This window comes from Corvus kubaryi, unplaced genomic scaffold (genome assembly GCF_017639235.1).
Source record: "Corvus kubaryi isolate FWS band 111438036 unplaced genomic scaffold, C.kubaryi_AGA036_p1.0 66, whole genome shotgun sequence".
Classification (NCBI taxonomy): domain Eukaryota; kingdom Metazoa; phylum Chordata; class Aves; order Passeriformes; family Corvidae; genus Corvus; species Corvus kubaryi.
This window is the reverse complement of record NW_024582054.1, coordinates 29,359,837-29,369,459: the sequence shown is the minus strand read 5'-3', so window position 1 is coordinate 29,369,459 and position 9,623 is coordinate 29,359,837.

The following is a 9,623-nucleotide window of genomic DNA, read 5'->3' as shown; positions in this document are numbered from 1 at the left end:
TGTGCCAGTGTCTTTCCCAGCTGCATGGGTGGCTCCTGGATGGTGCACGCCTGGTGGAACACGCAGGAGGCAGCTGTGGTATCACTGCCCTGTGGCAGCATGGTTTCCCTACATGATGCAGCAAGATGTTGGCCAATACCCGGAGCTGAGGGAGGCTACGGCACATCTTCCCCTCTTAGGAGAAACCTGTCAGTTCCTGCATGTGTGCTAAAGGACAGGTGCAGCTGTGTCCCTCTAGCTGCATCACAGGGCCCTCTGGGATCTGTGGATTGACATCCCCGCACGCTTGTCCTTGCAAAAGCACCCTGCTTTGTCACGGCACGGCGACAGTGCAAGGAGCCTTCAAAAGAGTGCAAGGGCAAGGTGTCCTTTGCCACCTGTCTGCAGGGCAATGCAGACTGTGGTATGTGCTAATAACTGGGATTTGTTATTAGTGCCTGGGGCAGAGATTTCACAGAGTTGCGCACTTGGCCGGTGGTGGGCCCGGGATGACAGGAGAAGACCAAAGGGTGGAGCACACACTCACGTAGGCAGCAAAGCTCCTGGGTGCAAACAAGCTTTTTGTGCATGGCCACTTACCTGCAAGGTCCTTGTCACTGCAGAGAGGAGGGAGCGCTGAGCAGGTGCTAGTGCTGCTTAGGAACAATGAGCTACTCACACTCAGAGATGATGTTCAATGTGCTTTGTTTGCCCCCCTACAGATTCAAGGCAGGTTCCTCACAGGCTCCTTGAGAGAGCAGCCCCATGAAATAGTAAGAAACAAGGGACTGCTTTTTTCATGCCATTTTCCTTGGACAAAAGGCAGCTCTGGCCCAGGCATGGTCTCAGTTACTTCTGTCTGCACCTAGAATGTGCTGTTTGGCTCACTCCATAGGAGTTACCTGGGCAAAACCTCATGGTCCTAATGGTTTAAAACACTGCACTCACCAGCCAAGTCCTCAGCCATGGCTTTGCATCTAAGTTTTCTGTGGTAATCTAACAACAACCTTGAACTTTTCAGAAAGGGTTGAGAAATACCTTGAAGTTCAGGTCCTTTAGTCAGCAGAGTCCTTTCCAGGGCTGCCTTCTCAGCAGCAAGTGTCTGCTTTTTCTGAGGTTATGTGTGTCCAACACAGAGAACCCATGCTTGTTTCAGCATGTAAGCAAGACCTGGCAGCCTTTCACACATGACAGTGAGTCACCCTTGAGCAGGAGAGAGTGAGTCAGAAAGGGCAGTTGACAAGCTTTATTTATCACTCTCCTGTTATTTGGCCCAGGAGAATTTTATCCTGAAAAACCCACCCTTGCTAATGATAGGCAGAGCTCAGACATATCATATGTCTACTGGCTTTTTTTTCCCACAGGTTTTGCACGCAGTTTCATATCAGGAAATCCCAACAGTTGGCCATTTCCACGAATTTTTATTTTTCAAGGGGTTCTGAACATACCAGCTATATTGGAATAACAAGCCTGAGCTAGGGTTACCCTAAAGAGAACAAACTGAACTGCCTCTGAGTGATGAAAAGAGCCTGGGGGCGTTTACAGAGTTCCATTTACTTTCTTCTCTTAGGGCTGCATTGCTCAGAGCCTAATTGAATGCTGCTAGCACGGCCTAGTGTCTTGACTCTCTTTTGATTATGGTTCTGCCACTCACATGCCCCATATAGGGTGTGTCAGGCTTTCCAGTGTAAGTATCTATTTTCAGAAGTTGTATGGCTCTGTTGTAGAAATTCATTCCAAGCAGAATGTTGGCAAGAAACGTCACAACTCAGAAGTGGAAAAAGAGACAGAGAAAAGAAAAAAAAAGTCTGCCTGATGATTAATTAAGGAAACTCTGTCCTTGGGAGTTTCAGACTTTGCAGCTGTGAGAAAGGTGGCAGTGTATCAAGGGGAACCAGCTGAATTTGGGGATGACCATGATGTGTAGTTGGGTGTCTTGAGGTATGGAAAGAAGTAAGGTGAGCTCAAGTCCATTTTACTTGTATTGCAGATGAGTTTGAAGTAGCAACCTATGAAGGCAGCACCCACTGGGCTCAGCAGGTTCTCTGTGAGCCAGCATGGCAGGACCTGGAGATCCTACAGGTTCCCTGTCTCTAGTCTCTCTGGTTCAGACTGTTCTTCTTGTCCTGTTAGGGGCCAGTGCCTGATATACATGGAATACCAAGGCAGTCTGAACAGCACATTTTTCTGTGCAGGCCAAACCCAGAATTTCATCAACGAAATAACAGGATTTGTCCTTTTTTGCTTGGAATCATACAGACATTTCAGCAGTGCTAAGCTCTAGTGAGACCAGCGAACTAACACTTCCATATGTGTTAAGGAATGTGGCTGTTTGTCACTACAAACAGGGCTGTTTGTCACTGGGTGCTGCAGCAGTGAAAAATGCCATTGTGTTTCCTGATCCCACCAGTGTTTCCTCTCTGCCTGGGGGGGAAAATATTTTTTAGCTCATCCATTTAGTTCCCTTCTCAGAGAGACAAAGCACTCTTTGACAGAGATCTAAAGATGCTTCTTATTGCTCCTGTTTATTCTGTGGTTTGTCTCCCTTACCCTCTCAAAGCCAAAGCTACACCCACCCACCAACCAACCATCCTCCACTCAAGGAGAACCAGTAGGAGCTCCTTTGTACAGACACAGCTGCACCATCACCTCACTTGCTCCTCACCTGGGAATGGGTGTGTTGCTTTTATTGCCCTTTTACCTGCAGGTGTACTGCGGGAAAGAGCAGCAGTCAAACCGGAAACTGGATCAGGCAGTGATTTGCTGCGGGAAGAGAGGCTGTCATTCTGGATTTCCTTAAAATCTGGATTTCCTGTCTGGATTTTCCTGCTTCCAAGTCTTGGTGATATGTGCTCCTGCGCTGGCTGGGACTAAGAGCTTCATCTTGTAAAGAAACTGCACTGGAAGCACGACAAACCAGTTATAGCTCCTGTGGCTCAAATTGAACTGTAAATATCTGCAGTGAGATTTTTACAACTTGAAGGAAAGAAACCAAAGTGCAATTTGAAGAATTTCAGTATGTTCTTACCCCAATTCTTCTTCTGTGTGAAAGAGATCATACTAAGGCTCAATGAACAGGCTGTAAGTATGCTGTCACCTGTCACAGCCTTTCTATTTGGAAGAGACACTGCTCATATAAATGAAGTGCATTTCTCCCTGTGATCTTGTTTATTTATGGAAAGATAAACAGTCATTTTCCCTTTCCTTGAATACAGCTGAAACAAACGCAAACAAGTCATTGCTGGACACAAATCCACAGTCCTGACAGGGTCTGACCTCAGGTGGGTTCCCCTCTGTGTGGCTCCTTCCTTTTCTCTCTCCTGTCTGAAGCCAACAGAAGCACATCAACCACTGGGCAAGCAGGGAAGTCCTTGACTTTGTGAAGGAAATGGACACCAGATCTTTGAGAGAGGGTTTCCATTGTTCATCTGTCTTTACTACATTGGAAAAGAATAGTTATTCTTTCTACTGCACCTGACATAGTACGCATGATGTGTTTGTGAGTATAATGGGATGTGTGGGGACTGTGGATTAAAGCCTTGCCCTAAGGCTATTATTATCATTTTTCTGAGTAATAACCAAGAGATGAAGGTGCACCATCTAATTTAGGTGTTCCAGCAAGTCACCTCGAGACAGTGCCCAGATCTCTGCATTGATTGGATTGGGAGACACCATATTCACAGTACTGCAGACCTGGATAGACAGGGGACTGACCCATCCATTGCTCCTTTGTACTTAGAAGCTGTAAGAGCTCTAACAGCTGAAGTGCTGTGATGGGTGGATATGTGCATTTTAGAAGGAGTAGGATGAGATGTGAATGACAGCTATGCCATGCACAGAGAGGAGCAGCTCAGATGGATGGAATTCTGCTATGGACTGTGTGATGGCCAGGAGCAGAGGGAAGGCCAACACAGATAACATCGTGGTAAGCATTTGGTACAGATCACCTGGCCAAGAAGACAAAATAGATGAAGCCTTCTCTCACTAGCGGAAGAAGTGTCACTGTTTCAATCTCTGGCTTTTGTAAGATTTACTGCCTGATCTAAAATCTGCTGAGCAGGAAACACAGTAGGGCAAGAAATCCAGATTTCTGGAGTGGGTCAGGGATGATTTCTTGGCACAGGTGCTGGCCATGCTGAGTAGGAGGATGCTCTGATTGATTTGCTACTCACAAACAAGGAAGAAATGGTTGGGGTTGTGATGGTCAATAGCAGCCTTAGAGACTAAGAAGTGGTAGAATTTAAGATCAAGAGAAAGCAGAGAAAGGTGACTAGCAGAACAATGACCCTGGGCTCAGAACACCAAACTGGCTTGTTCAGGAAACTAGCAAGCAGCTTGTCATGGGATATTGCTGTGAAGAATAAAGGGATGTTTAGGGTGGATGATCTTCAAGGGCCATCTCCTCAAAGCCCAGGCATGATCCCTACTGTCATGCAGGAGGTTAAGCAGGCAGTGCATGAGGCCAGGGTGTACAGAGAACTACTGACTAACTCACACATGAAAAGAAAACACCTAATAGGGGGAAGCGGGGACAGGCAATCAAGGAGCAGTCCAGAACTACGTAAGATGGGATTAAGAAAGCCAAACCTGGGTGTGAGCTGATAGCTGGTGATGATGGGAAGAGCAACAGGAAGGGCTTCTACAGGTACATTAGCAGTGAAAGGAAGACCAAGAAAATTCCACTGCTGAATTCCCTGGAAATGCGCCTTAAATTGTGCAACACTGAATGTAGCATGTCCTAAATGCCACAGAGCCCCCCAGTCACCCATGTGACACCGGAATCTAAATAAGAGGGTGGTGCTAGTAGTAGCGGTCCAGGAACCAGAGCTTCGAGGAAGGTCTCTAACCGGTGGTTGTGAGGATTACAGGGTTTAAGCAGCACTCTCTGCTGCTCCACTCTAATCTGCCACCCTTCAGGTGTTCTGTAGGTACTGCAGGACTTCCTGTCCTGAACCTCCTAGTGCTCACTCAAAGTGTTGGTGAAGGACTTCATGAGTCCCTAACAGATCTAACAAGAGTTCTGGGTGGGCAGAGACCTCTCTGAAACGGAATTTACATCAATGTGATCAACTGTGGCTTGATAGTGGATCTGTTCTTGTCTCACTGAGCTGGCAGAGGTCACAATCGCAGCAGAGTGCAGTGAAGGACTTGTCACTTAGGAGTTAGCAGCAGACAAGCTCTCTGGAGCATACCCCAAGCAGACCCTGGATTTCTTGTAATACTTTTACTTTGTCCCTGAACGGCTGCTGCTTCAGATGTTGCACAGTTGCTGGTTCAGCAGGTTCATACACACAGAAGGGCTGCCATAACTTCTTCAGGATTAATTTAGGTTTAGTCAGTGTTTTGGACATGTTAACATTTTTTATTTCAACACTCTTTCAGAAGAGTTTTGCTGGAGGCTACTTAATCCTCTGGAGACTTCTGAACAGATTTTCCAGGCCTGAAGCAGCAGATGTGTATCTGGACAAGTGAGACGCTGCATCCCCTGCTGACTGAGTACATGGAGCCATGAATGTCTTGGAGCAAAACTCACAATATTTCTGAACTGTCTCTGTGGATAATGAAATCTTGTGGAGCAAAACCCAATAAGGACTGAGTTTAACTTTGTAGTGAGGATGTAACTTTAAACAGGACAAAATTGCATGTGCCTGTTAGAAACGAAATAGACAATTTAGATTATCTCTTTGAAGAGTAGTCCTTCTTATTGATCTTGAGTCTGACCTATTGGCTGATGACAGTCCAAATGTCAGTCCCAGGTATAATCTTTCAGCAGAAATTGTGTAACTACAGAAAGGTGAGAAACCTAGCTGAGAGCATATCAGCATTAAAATAATTGCTTTCTATGCTATTCTAAGTTCACTTCCAAACAGGGCTTGATCGCTGTGTTACCACCCCCTTGGCATGAGTAGAACTATAGTCTTTTTTAGTTTTTGATCTTCCCTTCACAGTCTGAAACACCTGAATGTTGTGACTAGAATAGCACTCAAGAGGGGACTTTCTCTTCAAAGGGAAACCTCATGTACTACACTGAGCAGAAGGCCAGTAGCAAAGCAGAGAAGTCGGGTAAAAATCCAGGAACCTAGCTTTAATATCATGAGTAATTTGCTGCTTAAAAGGGCTTACATGTAATATGATAACTAATGCAGGGTAAGAATTGTCTTTCTTTTATTATTTTGTAATTGGACAAGATAATGAAAAGATTCCTTTAAAAATAAAAGTTGCTGTACCAGGGATTCCAAACACATGAATTGGCTTTGAGTTCTGGATTTCTCCATAATGTTCTACTTTAAAACAGAACAAACAATGAAAAAAAGAATCAGTGGAATAGTAACTTTGTAGAGTAAAGTAACATAATTCAAGTGCTAAGAGGACATTTACAAACACCATTATAAATGCCAAACCATTGTTTTAGCTTTCAAATGAGTTCTAAATGTGAATCTTTGTTAGTTGCATTGAAGATCAGGAACTTGTCCGTGTACTGTATTTTGACAAAATACTTCTCTATGGTTCTCACCTGAGGTATCATCCAAGCCAACCTTGTCCTTGATGAATTAATATCAATGGAGTCACATGCCAGGAGTGTGGCTCTTTCAATACCCATTAGTCTAGGATCAAATTGGTATTTAATTGGTCCAGTTTGCAGAACGAACCCCTGGCTCTCACTCAAGCCCCTCACTGTGCCAAAACATGGACATTATGGACCTGGTGCATCTTTGTCTCCCCTCACAGTCCCAAGCACCCACACACTTTCTCACACAAATTGGTGAGGTACATTCAGGTGACATACACCAATTGACTTAGCCCAAATCTTTCTGTCATGCTTCTGCCTCTCAGTGAGATCATTTGTATGTTTTAGTTCCCTTGTGCCATCCATAAGCCTCCTCTGGAGGAACAGAGCATGGGTGAAACCCCCAAACTGGGCCCTGGCAGAGGGGGCTGCTGAAGAGACCCTGTGAATGCAAGGGAGGGAGAGAGAAGAGTCCATACAGGTGCTGGTAATTTCACCTGGGATCTTCACAGCTCTGAGAAGGTTGGCAGATGTTGGATATCGAGCATTGCTACTCAGTGTACTTATAAGTGGGTCCCAGCTTCTCAGTGTCACCATCTTGGAGGGACAGAGAGGAGCCCCATGGCTTCTGAAGCCACACATGCTTTTTGCCTCTCAGGCAAGGACCCTGGCTGGAAATAGCCAGTACACCACAGCCAGCAGAAGGTACTCTCAGTGAACAGTATGGAGTTATTTTGGTCTCACACAATGCACTACCTTTGCTATTTATCCTTGGGTGTCTTTTCCCAGCACTGTGCTTATTTATACTCACACAACTATAGCCCCCTCGGTGACAATGTCAATAATTCTCAATGCAATGGCACTTGTAGTGGTGAGCAAAATGCAGGAGCTGGTCCCTGTCAGTGGCAGAGTGTCCAGTGACAACAGCAGCAAACCAGAGAACTCTAATTCTTGGCTTGCTCTTACCTGGAAAAGAAGCAGAAGGAGCGAGACGGAGCTCAAAAAGGCAAGTCACAAAGGCATCCCCATAAAGGCTTAGTGGTTTTGCCAAGAGAATTAAAGTGTTTTATTAAAGTGTTTTACAAGGAATCAAGTAGGTTTATAAGAAATTTGGAGATCTGTGTATGTCAAGGGCTTCTCACCCTTACAAGGCAAAGCTGTTGATACTGCACTTTTTAAAGGTACTTCCTGAGGTATCCCAGATCAATTCACTCAGTGCTCTTGTGATGGTACTCCAGTTTGGCAGAAGGGAAATTCATTGTGTCCAACAACATATCCTTTCACTCTCTTCAGGAAAGAAGTGATTCTGTGAGAGAGCAGATTCAACATACTCAGTTAATATTTACATCAAAGAAATGAGCTGGTCCTTTTACTGACCTCTCAAAAATGAAGCTGGATTTGTTTGAAATTTTAAACGTTTAAAAAAAAATCCTATTTGGTAATATTATGCAATAATCAAGGCACACACAGCATCTGGACCTGCATGCTCTATTGGTAAGTGTGCCTGCCTGTTCAGAGGGGCACAAATTTCCTGGCACCAATGAGAGTGATACCTCAGGGCTTTTTGAGGATTAAGCCTTGGTCCCCTGTGCTGACATTCTCCATAAAGGTCAGTTAGCTTTTCCCATGTTCCCTGTCAAACTCTCTGACAGAGTCCCTCTCTTTTGCTAAAGATGATTCAAGCCCTGGAATATGCACTTGACTAAGGAGCTATTTTGGTTTCAGAACCAGCTGTTTTCTTGTGCAAATCATTGTAGCTCTGATTTAAGCCAAAGGAGATGCATTTGGCTTTGATAGTAAAACCTACAACCTCCTCCTAGGTGGGTCTGTTGTCCTTACAGTGCTAATGCTCCCAACAGCAATCCCTGTCCCCCAGCTCCACTCCATGCCACCTGCAGGGATGAAGCCTCTCCTTCAGCCCCCAGGCTTGCCAGAGGTGTGCTTTGCTTGTTCCTTAGATCAAATCACATTCATCTTTGAAAGGATTCTTACACCTCATCCCTCCCTTCCTTCATGGTCAAAGAAATCTCCCTCTTGGTCCATGTCTCTGTGTAACAATATAGGAGAGCCAACCGAAATAGATTAAGGGGCTTTAATTAAACATATCTTCATTGTATAGCTGGATAACTTGGGCTTGACAGTATCTGGTGAGTAGTCGAAGGTCATAAAGAAAGTCTGTGTCAGAGCTTGCAATTATATCTGGCTTTTCTGAATCTTAGACCCTTATCTTAGTCATTAGAGCACCTATAACAGCTCTTTTCTACACTTCCCCTTGCATGTACTAATGAATAGCACATATTTAACGGTTCAGTCATTAACTCTTTATTTTGTACTCAGATGCCACCAGAAAAATCTGTGTTTTCTCTTTACTAAAGCAATGGAAGCATATACATCTGATGAAATCTGGCTTCTTCAGCTAATGGACCAGCAAAGCTTTTTCTGTTGCTGCATTTTCCTTAGTTCTTGAAATTGGCGCTGAGACAAGTCCATTTGTGTGACATGTGCTTATAAATTGGGATCATGCATATAAAATCCAGACTTCTTAGATCAGTCTGAACATACCAGACATTCTCTAGGTCAATATTTGGAAAAAGCTGTCAGAGGCAGCTTATAGGGCAGGAGTGGATTTCATACATATGATATAAAATCTAGTTTTAGCTTAGGAATATCTGAAGCATGTATCAGTGATTCATTTGTTCAAATATTGAGTCTTGAAGCAAGAAAACAGCCTTGCTGATTGTGTTTCTGTGCTTTCTAGTATGTGTCATGGAAAAAGTTGACTGTCATGCCAAACTTTGCCTCCGAAGGAGCTCATATTCCTTTAGCACCTGTTGTAACACAATACCTGAAACTCCCTTCCTTACTGTTAATTATTTAGCATGATTGAAACCTATCAGTGTATTCCTAATAGTTGCTGAAATGCTGAGATAATAGATATTTACCTGTTCTGGCCTGCTGGGCTGGAAGAATCCAGAACTAGGCATTTGTTTACATTAAGATTCCCATTCTGATGAAGTTTTCCCAGAAGACTTGGCAGCTGGAGGGTGTTATATCTGTGAGTGTCCTGATCAGCACTGTGCTGCTCTCCCAGACCTCCTCAGGGCTGGCTAGTTTTTGTCATTTTGGTCTCTCAGGA